Genomic DNA, 17,324 nt, shown 5'->3' on the forward strand with positions numbered 1-17,324 from the left:
GCTGCCCAGCATGCAAGGTGTACTTCAGCCTTGCTGGTTGGGATGCTATACAAGTTGGTGATGCCTTCATTTTTGAATGTGGATGGATCATCCCATATTCCATCACTTATCTTCCAGATGAGTATTTTCTGAATGTCTGAGAAATTTCTAAGATTTGTGCAGGCAAATGTGAAACACGAGTGTTCTAAAAGTGTATTTATACTTGTATATGCTGTCAAATGGTTATAGATGCTTACCCCTCTGCACAGCAATTGTATGATGCAATTATTACCTCCGCCACTGAAGGTGGATGGAGGTTATGTTTTCACCCCTGTTTGTCTGTCTGTGAACAAGATGTCTCAAAAAGTTGTGGACGGATTTGGACAAAACTTGGTTGCGTATGTGACAAGATCATACAATCGATCACTTAACCCCACTTTTCGCTTCGCTCGTGCAGGGTAAAGAGTGGTGGTGAGCAGTGGTTCTGGATTTATCAGTTTCACTAGGTGGGGGTTGCTGGCGGACCGCATGCATCCTTCAGATCCATGAAGGGAACAGAGCATGGATAGGGTAGAGGATGCAAGACCAGAAATGAGGCGGAAGAAGACGGAGACCACCAACTCTGCTTCATCGCGAGAGATACCAATGCTTTTGAAAGATTAGTCAGACAGAACAGTCACTTATAACGATCACAAGATTCAGGACATGCTTTAGTCGATGCATGTTTATCCAGTTATGACATAACGATACACATTGCTGGATGACCTGGATATAATGATTGCTTTGTCCCGGCAAGTTGAATGAAAAAATCCTTGAAACACAGATGAGATTGCCAAAAATATTCCAGATTAAAAACCTTAAAAGATACAATCATTTTATTATTCCCTGCGTTTCTGCGTCACCTTGGTGGTGAAATACACTGCCAAGGGGCTCCGCTGAGGAAGAGGTACGGGTACACTCATTTGGTGTGGTGTGCTTCGACCCGCCCTATTGGAAGAGACTGGGGAAGAGGCCTGGAGACGACAAGAAACAGAATTTCTTTTCGGAAATGGAATATAGGAAAAGTCAAATCAGTGGCTATACAATTTGCAGTGTTTTAACAGCTCGTTGCATGGTATGGTCAATTTATGCTCCCCAGCAGCATTTTACCCACCCTGGAAGACCTGCTTTCATCATTACATCTGTTAAAACCATGCAAAATGATTTATACTCTACTGGGCTGTGAATAAATAGAGCTCGTACTGCTCACTCGTTCTTCATTTTAATCGATTTATTTATCCACTTGTAGTCTGAAAGCATGCCCCCCCATCATCTGCTTGCAGTCTGAAAGCATGCCCCCCCATCATCTGCTTGCAGTCTGAAAGCATGCCCCCATTGCAAGCACACCCCACTAGTATATAACAGCCAAGAACCTGTCCTTACAGATGGGGTAATAATGTCCATAGAATTTCGGACGGGGTAATAAAAACCACAGAATTATGGACGGGGTAATAATGCATAATTTGGAATTGGCATAATTGTGTTAGACTTGTAATAACCCTTCCTAATGGGAGCAACACTGTGCCTTACATATTTACATAGAGAAAATTGGGGTCCTCTCCCCTTCCTGACCCTCCGGGACTATGATTTTTTTTGTTTTACCTCCTAAAACCTTCATATGCACACCCCGAGTGCAATCACCAGTTTTTAACTCATCCTATCCAGTAGTTCAGAAATGCATAGAAGTCGAACAAACAAACTCCTCTTGAGCAAGCACAGGGCGCACAACTTCGGGGGAGGAATAAATCGATTTGGAAAACAAACTGGTAGAGAAAATATGAGAATTTGGAGAACAAATGCAGGAGGAAACTCACCGAAACAGTTAGGGTTTTGGGGCTGCAGATTAAATTAATATTATGCAAGGACGAATTGGAATCAAAATGTAATAAGACCGATTAGTTGGAGCATGGGATGGGAACATTGGGAAATAAATTAGGAGACATTGAGGGGAAAATGGTAAAGTTGGAAAGCAAGATGTAGGGAAGAATGGAGGATAAAGGGAATTCATTAGAATCAAAACTGGAGGATAGGTGAGGAGAGATAGAGGATAGAATTACCACGGAAATAGTGTTGAAGCAGGAGGTAACAAGAATGGCACTGGGTAGGACGCACACCTCTGCCAGGCTGAAGGGATTACGCTTTGTATCCCACTGATAGGCCAGATCTGGATCCGGACGGAAACCAAAATTGAATCGGCTTGTTCTTGTCCCCTATCCAACTCGTCCACCTAATTTTGTCATAATCCGTCCATACATTTTTGAGATATCGTGACAAATATCGTTTTTTGCCAATCACTCAATGGTAAAGAATTCCCTAACAAAATTTTTTTTAAAATCCCATATCCAGATCCGTATTCGGATCTTCACCAAAATTGAATCAATTCTTCCTTTTCACACACCCAACCTGTTCACCAAGTTTCGTCCGAACCGGTCCATAAAGTTTTGAGATATCGTGATTTGTATCGTTTTTGGCGTTATCTCTCAATGGTGAAGAATCACAATTTCTTTGTAATCGATGCAGAAAGTGCATCGACGTCTCCTGACATCCTTGTTCGAGATTTGATCATATGGTAGATCTTTTTGATCTGCACCACAGGCCTGAGATCTTAATATAATTAAACACTGCAGTCGCAACACTGCAATTTCATCATTTATTGCATGGTATCTCTGGCTATGGACCACATTGAGATCGACTTATTTAATTTCTGCTTGTAATTGTCAAAATGTCTGCTCTGGGTCTGGACACCAGTTTAACTTGTTCTCGATGAATCATCGATTTGATTAAACCTCGATTGTTGTTATGAGAAACGCAATTTATTTCATCTTTGTCTCCCTTCCAGCTGTTTGACAAGGATGGCTCGCACTTTTTAATTTCCTTTTTACGATGGTCAGATGCAGCCTTTGGCCGAGAGGAGAATGCACCCGTACAAGCCGAATGGTACAAGAGAAAATCTATTTTGTCGCATTAAAATGTTTTCACTATCGCCAACATTAGCATTGTGACATGGGCCTGTGTGGTGCATCAAGCAGGTGTGTGGTTGTGCACATACGTACTCAGATGGTTGTCCATTTGCTTTTTCTTCTAAAGTAACAATTAGTCGACAGTTTAATTCCACTCGATAGGCCCAGCTAGGTGTCCATTTGTTTACCTGTAAGGAAAAGAGTGCGTGGAACACAAGCTTCCCTTTTTTATTTTTTTATTTTTGCTTGAAGGAGACTCAGAAACGTATTTCTAAACGAGTCATCATTTGGTCCAACTCTTGTAGCAACTTGACGCTTTAAAAGCCTTTTGATCATTGTATATCGAGTTCTGACGGTCCTTTTTAAAAATAAATCTATCCGAACTTGGCACAGGTATTCGCTGTAATACATATTGATACTGTTTCAAATGGGGGTTCAACAGGTCAAAGATCAAAGGTCACATGACCTTTGAAGATCATTTTGCAGAGCATGACGAGTTGGAAGCATCTAATCCTAATGTGTCTCTTTTCTCTCTCACGTGACTTAATATTTCATGTGACGTTTACTTGAGATCAGACTTAACGATACATTGACATTTAATGCAGGCGGAGGTATATCCGAAGACTCATTCGCCTGAAAATGTATTTTCTCATTCCTTTTTGCTTTCCTGCAAAATGAGCTTTTTGCCCTTGGTCTTTCACATCCAGCTGGGCTCACTTCCTGCTTCACACCACTCAGCAGCTTCATATCTCTATCACACGCTGCTGTTGTCACTTTGCTAGCTATCCCAGGACTCGAAAATCCCCCAAGTTTCACAAACTGGCTGTTTTTTTCCTCTGCCTTCTGTTTGTGGTTTGAACATTTATTTACACGTTTTGGTTGAATATCTGAACAAAGTCTCAATAAAGTGCAGTTTGCAGATGATGTAAAACTTTTTTTTTAATGCATTCATTGAAGGCTCAGGAAAGATCATGAACGAGTACACACAAATCCTATTTTTAAAACATTTATGACCTCGTTTTTATATTAGGATCTGATATTTTCTTCAAATCTCATGAGAAATGCATCAGGAGATTTGTTTGGGATATCCCAAGCAGAATGAGGATATAGCTGCTCTTCATTATAAGAGGGTTATCACTGCTCTTGCTCTGACGCATTCATACCTGAAATGTCGGCTTCACACCAAAGGGTTTGGAGGTGGGAGTTAACAGGGTTGAGAAAAGATCTTGGTTTTGGATTGGGATGATCTGGGATGGTGGTGAACAACTGTCTTGAAGACCTGGAGGGAAGAATTAGATTGAAGAGGATGTGAAGTTTGTTCTACAGGTGGGGAAAAAGAGGAACAAATGAGTGAAGGTGAGCAGTGATCCTGGATTTAGGTAGTTTCACCAGAAGGGGGTTGATGGTGGACTGTGTGTGGCCTGCAGAAACCTGGGGGAGACAAACCATGGAAAGAGCAGAAAGAGCAGTTTGTGTACCTTACCTATGTGTACCAAATGAGTGGAGGTGAGCAGTGATCCTGGATTTAGGTAGTTTCACCAGAAGGAGGTTGATGGTGGACTGTGTGTGGCCTGCAGAAACCTGGGGGAGACAAACCATGGAAACAGCAGATATGGTGCAAGACCTTAAAGGAGGCAGGAGAAGACAGAGAGACCACCGACCTTTCTGTGATGGGAAAGTGATAGGCCCATTGACTCATGGTGTTTAGCATACCTCAATCAACATCCTGTTGATTTCATCCATCCTCATTCCCTATACCTCTGTGTACCTTATTTTCTAATCTAAAATGCACGTGCTGTGCTCGGGAATCTCAGAATTTGTTTGGTAGTTCCACAAAAATCCAGCTCAAGGGAGGGCCAATTGACAATCCATCGTCTACTTCATGAACAATGAAACAAGCTCCTAGAACACAAATGAACATAATAAGAAAAGGAAAGACCATTTGTCCCAAATACCTTCCCAAATTTACAAAAAGACAAAATTTTGCGATAACTTACCCTTCTGAAGCTTTTGCAGAAACAGTATAGTTTAGCATGCTTTTGTTTTGACATAGTAAAAACATTTTAAACTATACAGTGTAAGTAAAAGAAAAATTAATAATTAATTACTTTTAAAAATTATATAATAGAATTATTATGATGAAAATAATGTTTTATTATTAAATTATATATTTAATAAATTATATATTTATAAATTATATAATTAATAAATTAATTTAATTATTTATAAATTAATTATTTTAATCTAATTAATTAAATTAATAAATTATCTAATTATATTGTCGCGTGACTACCGTTGGTTCCTAATTTGGAGCGCTCCCACAACCACTCGTATACAGACAATGGGATAAAATAACCTGAAAACGTGTAATTTATGTAGGGGACTCAACTCAAATCGGCAATAATTAACATACCCCACTCCTCATAATGGGGTCGAAGATACGCTTAATCCGAACACACGGTCTACCGGATCCCTCTTATAGTACATCGAGGTGGTTCTTCTTCTTCGCGGCATTGGAGCACACTAATCCATACACTCTACCTGGCCTATGGTATCCCTACCCCCTACAAACGTAACAATATATTTAATAGAATTTATATTTGTTTAATTATAAATGTATTTAATATAAATTATTAAATAAATGTAATTATTATAATTTATATATTGTTAATTAATTTAAAATTTATAACGTCTTTGTCCAGGTATCAGAATAAAGTTTTGTTTCTTTGGACAGGTCAATTAAAGCATGTACGTGGTTACTCACCATTACTCACTGCAAACACATAACCCTGGTGTTGGGCTAGCGGCTAGGGTGCCGGCTTAGGATCCTAGGATCCTGGGTTCGAATCCCGGTCGATCGCTGAATTAACGCCAGGGGGGTTGACTCAGCCTGTCATACCTTCCGAGGTCGGCTAATTGAGTACCAGCTCACTGGTAATTCCCTGTTTGTCGTTAAAGGCGACAAAAAGGGTTGGCGTCAGGAAGGGCATCCGGCCGTAAAACATTGCTTCAAAAAGGGGACCGAAAAACAACAACAACCACGGCTCCCGAAAAAGGCCAACCCCCGCTTTGCGGGGAAAAATGGCCTCTAAAGGTGGTTATATTTTTACTCACTGCAAACAACCAAAATGTTTGTTTTTAATGTTTTGTTCAATGAGCCTTTATTACTGTTATTAACGAATCGTGCTTTAATTGTTGTCTGCAAACCCGAATATTGACTTCTGTTGTTGCATGGACGGCAACCTTCTGACGGTACTCGATCCCACCTATGCCGTTCCCATTCACGCTGAAGCCGAGGCTTTGAGGACAGCTGAACGTATCACTGTTTTGCACGAACCAATGCTGAGGGGTTAACAGTCTGTGATCCAGCTGGATCTACTACTGTGTCACTTATACAACAGGATTACCACAAATTTCGCCCTCCCGACATCCTAAACTAGGCCAACAACACTGCAATACCCAAACATGATGCAGAAACCAATTCTAAGCAAAGCCATTGAAGCCATCATCTTAATTGATATCAAATCCCCCTGTCAATGCGTTGTGATCCTCATCTTCACTGATGATCCTTCTAATTCCCTGGAAAATCTTGCTTATCTCTGACGATTCCACCATTTGCCTTATCTCTCATCCTTCAGATAGGCAGACAACAGCCTCTTCTTTCTCTGCAGACCTTGATGGAATCAGGAACTGCTCCTTCATTTGGAATGTCTTTCAACGCAAAAAAAGAATCGGTCCATCTCTTCAAAAGACGGGAAGACTTTGGTTGGTCCTGGGATGTCGGAGGAGCTCAATATGAACGTCGGTTAAGGTAGGGAAGCGCTCTCAGCCCACTCCTGTTTAGCTGGTAAGCAGGAAGGTAACATGAACGATATTCTGGGAAGGACATTGTATGTGGACGATCTGGCTGTTGTGGTGGAGAGTGGGTGGGAGATGCAGGAAGTACTAGAGGAGTGGAAGGAGGCATTTGAGAAACATGAAAATGAGCATGGAGAAGACTGAGGTGATGTTGGTCGGGCAGCAGAGAAAATAAATGAATATCAAGTTAGAGGGGAAGGAGATCAAACAGGGAAATTGGTTTGATTATAATTATCTGAGGGGACAGAGACTGGGTTGGTAAGTCAGAGGCAGAGGTGCGGCGGAGGATTCAGGTGGGTGTGAATGTGTGGACGAGGGTGGAGGGTGCAATGGCAGACAGAAAGATTTCAAGGAGATTGAAAGGGAAGGTTCTTACACTTTTGTCGTGTGTAATTCCGGCCTACCATTATTGTCTGGAGACGGTGGCACTGACAGAGAGACAACAACAGAGGCTGCAGGTTTGTCAAAACAACTGTCAGGAGGATTGTAGGAGTGAAGAGGGTGGATAGAAGGAGAATGGATTAACTGAGGGAGGAGATTGATGTGCAGATGAGTTTGCCGGGGAGATTGGTGAAATGCCGGCTGACATGGGCTGGACATTGGGTGCGGATGGGGGAAGAGAGAATGCCAGGGAGTGGATAGGTTGAGGGAATAAGGTAGGAGGAAAAGAGGTAGATGGGAGGATTCTGTGAAGAGGGATATAAGTAAGATGGGGTGGGTGGAGAAAGTTGGCTGAGGACAGAGGGGAGTGGAGGAGTATCATGGGCAGGGCAAAAGCTTGGTGCCATTGGACCTCACCACTTATCAAGGGAAGAGGAGGAGAACGCAGTGTCTTGCGAACCCTCCATCTCCTTCCTCAGCAAACTTCAAGAGGTTCAGTTACTGAAATGTTTGGGCTGTGCTGGAAGGATGGCCTAACGCTGGAAAGATGGTCCGCACCTTGGCCAAATTCCAAACTCCTGCCTTAACTAGCAGAGGGCACAGCAACACTCTCAGCCAATGATGCTACCAGCACTGATGTACTGCATATGAACAGGGGAAAAAAAATCTTACTTGAAAAGTAGGTCAAGATCTAATAATCTTTTCCCAAAGTTGCAGCACAAACACAGGTGGAGGATCATAGGGGACATATTCCGAATGACATCGAGGAAATTTATCTTTCCATCTTGTGAACGAAACATCTGCTCATGGATGTCAAGATCAGACATTAACTGCCTCGTGAACAGCGATATTGAATATCCCAATGTATTCCATTCTTACCTCCGTCACCGAAGTTGGATGGAGGTCATGTTTTCGTCCGACTGTTACTTGCAAAATCAAACATTTTTCAGGTACTCGTATATTGGTCTGCCGACTGTTATTCTATGTCTGTTTGTTTGTCACTTGCATACAGGTAACAATTCTAAACCGATCGTCATGAAACTTCACCAAGTTGTGGAGGGAGTCTCAACTGAGAAGCCTATTGATTTTGAGGTCAAAGGTCATCTTGCGGTGGAATTTCTAAAGTCGTCATTTTTAATCCGATTGACTTGAAAGTTGAGCAGGATTTGTATATTGGGTCACTGAATTGGGAAAGCAACTTTTTTTTGAAGTCAAAAGCTCAAAGGTCAACTCAAGGTCAAACTTCTAAAATCATCAAATATTAACCTGGAAATTAAACAGCAATTATATGCATCACATCCCTGATTCAGTTCATTACTGAATTTAGAAATCAACGATATTTGAGGTCAAAGGTCAACTCAAGGTCAAACTTCTAAAATCATGAATTTTCATCTGAAAATTTGTCAATTTTCATTCGATTAACTTGGAACTTAAACAGCAATTGCAAAGTGCCTCAATAAATTGGGAAACCAACTATTTTTGAGATAAAAAAGTAGACTCAAGGTCAAACACATAAAATCATCAAATATTAACCTGGAAATTAAACAGCAATTTTATAGTATATCGCTGAATTTGGAAACCACTTATTTGTGAGGTCAAAAGGTTAAAGGTCAACTCAACGTCAAACTTCTAAAATCATCAAATATTAACCTGGAAATTAAACAGCAATTATATGCATCACATCCCTGATTCAGTTCATCACTGAATTTAGAAATCAACGATATTTGAGGTCAAAGGTCAACTCAAGGTCAAACTTCTAAAATCATGAATTTTCATCTGAAAATTTGTCAATTTTCATTCCATTAACTTGGAAATTAAACAGCAATTGCAAAGTGCCTCAATAAATTGGGAAACCAACTATTTTTGAGATAAAAAAGTTAACTCAAGGTCAAACACATAAAATCATCAAATATTAACCTGGAAATTAAACAGCAATTATATGCATCACATCCCTGATTCAGTTCATCACTGAATTTGGAAACCAACTATTTTTGAGGTCAAAGGTCAACTCAAGGTCAAACTTCTAAATTCATCTATTTTCATCTGACTAATCAATTTTCATCAGATTGACCAGTGCTTTGATTAAGATCATGTGCATCAGAATCTTAATGAAATGGACAATTTGATGCATCCATGGCACCTTTTTTCTGTGGAGTGGGAGCGGATTTTGCAAGTTTCTTGCTCTGCACAAGGACTTTCTTGTTACTTGCCGGAAAAAATTCCGCCAAGTATGTTAGTTGGTTGGTTTATTACTTGCCGGAAATTTTTTTCCGGCAAGTATGTTGATCTGTTCGTTTGTTACTTGCCGGAAAAGATTCCGGCAAGTATGTTGATCTGTTCGTTTGTTACTTGCCGGAAAAATTTTCCGGCAAGTATGTTGATCTGTTCGTTTGTTTGTCTGTCTGTCTGTCTGTCTGTCTGTCTGTCTGTTTGTCTGTTTGCAGCACTACGTCTACACCGTTGCATGTAGAATCGCCAAACTTGGCACACATATTGGTCTTGCCCTCTAATATACTGTGCCCAAATGATGACGTCATCGGTGACGTGGTTCGGCCGCCATCTTGGAAAAACCGAAAAACTTTGCACCTCCATATCTCCGAAAGTGCTGAACAGAAAAAATTGAGACATGGCTCATTGTAAAGAACTCTCCATGGGGAATAAAATATGTTAATGATGACGTCATCAGTCACGTGGTCGGCCGCCATCTTGGAAAAACGGCAAAACTTTGCACCACGATATCTCCAAAAGTGCTGAACAGAAAAAATTGAGACATGGCTCATTGTAAAGAACTCTCCATGGCGAATAAAATATGTTAATGATGACGTCATATGTCACGTGGTCGGCCGCCATCTTGGAAAAACCGAAAAACTTTGCACCTCCATATCTCCGGAAGTGCTGAACAGAAAAAATTGAGACATGGCTCATTGGTAAGAACTCTCCATGGGGAATAAAATATGTTAATGATGACGTCATATGTCACGTGGTCGGCCGCCATCTTGGAAAAACCGAAAAACTTTGCACCTCCATATCTCCGAAAGTGCTGAATAGAAAAAATTGAGACATGGCTCATTGTAAAGAACTCTCCATGGGGAATAAAATATGTTAATGATGATATCATCGGTCACGTGGTTCGGCCGCCATCTTGGAAAAACCGAAAAACTCTGCACCTCCACATCTCCAAAAGTCCTGAATAGAAAAAATTGAGGTATGGCTCATTGTAAAGAACTCTCCATGGGGAATAAAATATGTTAATGATGACGTCATCGGTCACGTGGTTCGGCCGCCCTATTTGTCCTAAATGGCCGATAAAAAAGTACATTCCGGCAAGTCCTCGGTCTCTGACCGATTTTTCATCTGTCTGTTTGTTACTTGCCGGAAAAGATTCCGGCAAGTATGTTGATCTGTTCGTTTGTTTGTTACTTGCCGGAAAAGATTCCGGCAAGTATGTTGATCTGTTCGTTTGTCTGTTTGTCTGTTTGTCTGTTTGTCTGTTTGTCTGTTTGTCTGTCTGTTTGCAGCACTGCGTCTACACCGTTGCACGGAGAATCGCCAAACTTTGCACACATATTGGTCTTGCCCTGGAATAGAATGTGCCCAATTGATGACGTCATCGGTGACGTGGTTCGGCCGCCATCTTGGAAAAACCGAAAAACTTGGCACCTCTATATCTCCGAAAGTACTGTACAGAAAAAATTGAGACATGGCTCATTGTAAAGAACTCTCCATGGGGAATAAAATATGTTACTGATGACGTCATATGTCACGTGGTCGGCCGCCATCTTGGAAAAACGGCAAAAATTTGCACCACTATAGCTCCAAAAGTGCTGAACAGAAAAAATTGAGACATGGCTCATTGTAAAGAACTCTCCATGGGGAATAAAATATGTTACTGATGACGTCATATGTCACGTGGTTCTGCCGCCATCTTGGAAAATCCGAAAAACTTTGCACCTCCATATCTCCGAAGGTGCTGAACAGAAAAAATTGAGACATGGCTCATTGGAAAGAACTCTCCATGGGGAATAAAATATGTTAATGATGACGTCATCGGTCACGTGGTTCGGCCGCCATCTTGGAAAATCCGAAAAACGTTGCACCTCTATCTCCAAAAGTGCTGAACAGAAAAAATTGAGACATGGCTCATTGTAAAGAACTCTCCGTGGGGAATAAAATATGTTAATGATGACGTCATCGGTCAGGTGGTTCAGCCGCCATATTTGTCCTAAATGGCCGATAAAAAAGTAAATTCCGGCAAGTCCTCGGTCTCTGACCGATTTTTCATCTGTTTGTCTGTCTGTTTGTCTGTCTGTCTGTTTGCAGCACTGCGTCTACACCGTTGCACGTAGAATCGCCAAACTTTGCACACATATTGGTCTTGCCCTGGAATAGACTGTGCCCAATTGATGATGTCATCGGTGACGTGGTTCGGCCGCCATCTTGGAAAAACCGAAAAACTTTGTACTTCTATATCTCCGAAAGTACTGAACAGAAAAAATTGAGACATGGCTCATTGTAAAGAACTCTAGATGGGGAATAAAATATGTTAATGATGACGTCATTGGTCACGTGGTTCGGCCGCCATCTTGGAAAAACCCGAAAACTTTCTATATGTAGAATCTTTCTATACGTAGAATAGCCAAACTTTGCACACTTATTTGTCTTGCCCTCTAATATACTGTGCCCAAATGATGACGTCATCGGTCACGTGGTTCGGCCGCCATCTTGGAAAAAATTTGCACCTCCATATCTCCGAAAGTGCTGAATAGAGAAAATTGAGACATGGCTCATTGTAAAGAACTGTCCATGGGGAATAAAATATGTTAATGATGACGTCATCAGTCACGTGGTTCGGCGGCCATCTTGGAAAAACCGAAAAAATTTTGCACCTCTATATCTCCGAAAGTACTGAACAGAAAAAATTGAGACATGGCTCATTGTAAAGAACTCTCCATGGGGAATAAAATATGTTAATGATGATGTCATATGTCACGTGGTCGGCCGCCATCTTGGAAAAACGGCAAAACTTTGCACCACTATATCTCCAAAAGTGCTGAACAGAAAAAATTGAGACATGGCTCATTGTAAAGAACTCTCCATGGGGAATAAAATTTGTTAATGATGACGTCATATGTAACGTGGTTCGGCCGCCATCTTGGAAAAACCGAAAAACTTAGCACCTCTATGTGTCCAAAAGTGCTGAATAGAAAAAATTGAGACATGCCTCATTGTAAAGAACTCTCCATGGGGAATAAAATATGTTAATGATGACGTCATCGGTCACGTGGTTCGGCCGCCATATTTGTCCTAAATGGCGGATAAAAAAGTACATTCCGGCAAGTCCTCGGTCTCTGACCGATTTTTCATCTGTCTGTTTGTCTGTTTGCAGCACTACGTCTACACCGTTGCACGTAGAATCGCCAAACTTGGCACACATATTGGTCTTGCCCTCTAATATACTGTGCCCAAATGATGACGTCATCGGTGACGTGGTTCGGCCGCCATCTTGGAAAAACCGAAAAACTTTACACCTCCATATCTCCGAAAGTGCTGAACAGAAAAAATTGAGACATGGCTCATTGTAAATAACTCTCCATGGGGAATAAAATATGTTACTGATGAAGTCATCAGTCACGTGGTTCGGCCGCCATCTTGGAAAAACCGAAAAACTTTGCACCTCCATATCTCCGAAAGTGCTGAACAGAAAAAATTGAGACATGGCTCATTGTAAAGAACTCTCCATGGGGAATAAAATATGTTAATGATGACGTCATCAGTCACGTGGTCGGCCGCCATCTTGGAAAAACGGCAAAACTTTGCACCACGATATCTCCAAAAGTGCTGAACAGAAAAAATTGAGACATGGCTCATTGTAAAGAACTCTCCATGGCGAATAAAATATGTTAATGATGACGTCATATGTCACGTGGTCGGCCGCCATCTTGGAAAAACCGAAAAACTTTGCACCTCTATATCTCCGAAAGTACTGAACAGAAAAAATTGAGACATGGCTCATTGTAAAGAACTCTCCATGGGGAATAAAATATGTAAATGATGACATCATCAGTCACGTGGTTCGGTCGCCATCTTGGAAAAACGGCAAAACGTTGCGCCACTATATCTCCAAAAGTGCTGAACAGAAAAAATTGAGACATGGCTCATTGTAAAGAACTCTCCATGGGGAATAAAATATGTTAATGATGACGTCATATGTCACGTGGTCGGCCGCCATCTTGGAAAAAGGGCAAAACTTTGCACCACTATATCTCCAAAAGTGCTGAACAGAAAAAATTGAGACATGGCTCATTGTAAAGAACTCTCCATGGGGAATAAAATATGTTAATGATGACGTCATCAGTCACGTGGTCGGCCGCCATCTTGGAAAAACGGCAAAACTTTGCACCACGAAATCTCCAAAAGTGCTGAACAGAAAAAATTGAGACATGGCTCATTGTAAAGAACTCTCCATGGGGAATAAAATATGTTAATGATGATGTCATATGTCACGTGGTCGGCCGCCATCTTGGAAAAATGGCAAAACTTTGCACCACTATATCTCCAAAAGTGCTGAACAGAAAAAATTGAGACATGGCTCATTGTAAAGAACTCTCCATGGGGAATAAAATTTGTTAATGATGACGTCATATGTTACGTGGTTCGGCCGCCATCTTGGAAAAACCGAAAAACTTAGCACCTCTATGTGTCCAAAAGTGCTGAATAGAAAAAATTGAGAAATGCCTCATTGTAAAGAACTCTCCATGGGGAATAAAATATGTTAATGATGACGTCATCGGTCACGTGGTTCGGCCGCCATATTTGTCCTAAATGGCGGATAAAAAAGTACATTCCGGCAAGTCCTCGGTCTCTGACCGATTTTTCATTTGTCTGTTTGTTACTTGCCGGAAAAATTTTCCGGCAAGTATGTTGATCTGTTCGTTTGTTACTTGCCGGAAAAATTTTCCGGCAAGTATGTTGATCTGTTCGTTTGTTACTTGCCGGAAAAGATTCCGGCAAGTATGTTGATCTGTTCGTTTGTTTGTCTGTTTGTCTGTTTGTCTGTTTGTCTGTTTGTCTGTTTGCAGCACTGCGTCTACACCGTTGCACGTAGAATCGCCAAACTTAGCACACATATTGGTCTTGCCCTCTAATATACTGTGCCCAAATGATGACGTCATCGGTCACGTGGTTCGGCCGCCATCTTGGAAAAACCGAAAAAATTTGCACCTCGATATCTCAAAGTGCTGAACAGAAAAAATTGAGACATGGCTCATTGTGAAGAACTCTCCATGGGGAATAAAAGATGTTAATGATGACGTCATCAGTCGCGTGGTTCGGCCGCCATCTTGGAAAAACCGAAAAAATTTGCACCTCCATATCTCCAAAAGTACTGAACCAAAAAAATTGAGACATGGCTCATTGTAAAGAACTCTCCATGGGGAATCAAATATGTTAATGATGACGTCATCAGTCACGTGGTTCGGCCGCCATCTTGGAAAAACTTTGCACCTCTATATCTCCGAAAGTGCTGAACAGAAAAAATTGAGACATGGCTCATTGTAAAGAACTCTCCATGGGGAATAAAATATGTAAATGATGATGTCATATGTCACGTGGTCGGCCGCCATCTTGGAAAAACGGCAAAAAATTTGCACCACTATATCTCCAAAAGTGCTGAACAGAAAAAATTGAGACATGGCTCATTGTAAAGAACTCTCCATGGGGAATAAAATTTGTTAATGATGACGTCATATGTCACGTGGTTCGGCCGCCATCTTGGAAAAACCGAAAAACCTAACACCTCCATATCTCTGAAAGTGCTGAATAGAAAAAATTGAGACATGACTCATTGTAAAGAACTCTCCATGGGGAATACAATATGTTAATAATGACGTCATCGGTCACGTGGTTTAGCCGCCATCTTGGAAAAACCTAGCACCTCCATATCTCCGAAAGTGCTGAATAGAAAAAATTGAGACATGGCTCATTGTAATGAACTCTCCATGGGGAATAAAATATGTTAATAATGACGTCATCGGTCACGTGGGTTAGCCGCCATCTTGGAAAAACCTAGCACCTCCATATCTCCGAAAGTGCTGAATAGAAAAAATTGAGACATGACTCATTGTAAAGAACTCTCCATGGGGAATAATATATGTTAATGATGACGTCATCGGTCACATGGTTCGGCCGCCATATTTGGCCTAAATGGCCGATAAAAAAGTACATTCCGGCAAGTCCTCGGTCTCTGACCGATTTTTCATTTGTTACTTGCCGGAAAAGATTCCGGCAAGTATGTTGATCTGTTCGTTTGTTACTTGCCGGAAAAATTTTTCCGGCAAGTATGTTGATCTGTTCGTTTGTCTGTCTGTTTGTCTGTCTGTCTGTCTGTCTGTCTGTCTGTCTGTCTGTTTGCAGCACTGCGTCTACACCGTTGCACGGCGAATCGCCAAACTTTGCACACATATTGGTCTTGCCCTGGAATAGACTGTGCCCAATTGATGACGTCATCGGTGACGTGGTTCGGCCGCCATCTTGGAAAAACTGAAAAACCTTGCACCTCTATATCTCCGAAAGTACTGAACAGAAAAAATTGAGACATGGCTCATTGTAAAGAACTCTCCATGGGGAATAAAATATGTAAATGATGACGTCATCAGTCACGTGGTTCGGTCGCCATCTTGGAAAAACGGCAAAACGTTGCGCCACTATATCTCCAAAAGTGCTGAACAGAAAAAATTGAGACATGGCTCATTGTAAAGAACTCTCCATGGGGAATAAAATATGTTAATGATGACGTCATATGTCACGTGGTCGGCCGCCATCTTGGAAAAACGGCAAAACTTTGCACCACTATATCTCCAAAAGTGCTGAACAGAAAAAATTGAGACATGGCTCATTGTAAAGAACTCTCCATGGGGAATAAAATATGTTAATGATGACGTCATCAGTCGCGTGGTCGGCCGCCATCTTGGAAAAACCGAAAAACCTAGCACCTCCATATCTCCGAAAGTGCTGAATAGAAAAAATTGAGACATGGCTCATTGTCAAGAACTCTCCATGTGGAATAAAATATGTTAATGATGACGTCATCGGTCACGTGGTGCGGCCGCCATCTTGGAAAAACGGGAAAAAAATACACCTCCATATCTCCGAAAGTGCTGAATAGAAAAAATTGAGACATGGCTCATTGGAAAGAACTCTCCAGGGGGAATAAAATAAGTTAATGATGACGTCATCGGTCACGTGGTTCGGCCGCCATCTTGGAAAATCCGAAAAACGTTGCACCTCTATCTCCAAAAGTGCTGAACAGAAAAAATTGAGACATGGCTCATTGGAAAGAACTCTCCAGGGGGAATAAAATATGTTAATGATGTCGTCATCGGTCACGTGGTTCGGCCGCCATCTTGGAAAATCCGAAAAACGTTGCACCTCTATCTCCAAAAGTGCTGAACAGAAAAAATTGAGACATGGCTCATTGTAAAGAACTCTCCATGGGGAATAAAATATGTTAATGATGACGTCATCAGTCACGTGGTTCGGCCGCCATCTTGGAAAAACCGAAATTTTTTGCACCTCGATATCTCAAAGTGCTGACAGAAAAAATTGAGACATGGCTCATTGTAAAGAACTCTTCATGGGGAATAAAATATGTTAATGATGACGTCATCAGTCACGTGGTTCGGCCGCCATCTTGGAAAAACCGAAAATTTTTGCACCTCCATATCTCCGAAAGTCCTGAACAGAAAAAATTGAGACATGGCTCATTGTAAAGAACTCTACATGGGGAATAAAATATGTTAATGATGACGTCATCAGTCACGTGGTTCGGCCGCCATCTTGGGAAAACCGAAAAACTTTGCACCACTATATCTCCAAAAGTGCTGAGCAGAAAAAATGGAGACATGGCTCATTGTGAAGAACTCTCCATGTGGAATAAAATATGTTAATGATGACGTCATCAATCACGTGGTTCGGCCGCCATCTTGGAAAAACCGAAAAACTTTGCACATCCATATCTCTGAATGTACTGAATAGAAAAAATTGAGACATGGCTCATTGCAAAGAACTCTCCATGGAGAATACAATATGTTAATGATGACGTCATCGGTC

The 17,324-nt window shown here is 41.3% G+C and overlaps 1 protein-coding gene across 2 annotated transcripts in view; it reads left to right on the forward strand.

The window, feature by feature from the left end:
• DCTN5 (dynactin subunit 5) overlaps positions 1-3,897 on the forward strand; it is a 49,920-nt gene extending 46,023 nt beyond the window's left edge. For both annotated transcript variants that reach the window (XM_068109199.2, XM_068109194.2), the window contains one exon: positions 2,858-3,897. The gene's annotated coding sequence lies outside the window, so the exon portion shown is untranslated. The remainder of the gene's footprint in view (positions 1-2,857) is intronic.
• Positions 3,898-17,324: the final 13,427 nt, after the last annotated feature.

Source organism: Myxine glutinosa, chromosome 1 (genome assembly GCF_964187855.1).
Source record: "Myxine glutinosa chromosome 1, kmMyxGlut1.1, whole genome shotgun sequence".
Taxonomy (NCBI): Eukaryota; Metazoa; Chordata; class Myxini; order Myxiniformes; family Myxinidae; genus Myxine; species Myxine glutinosa.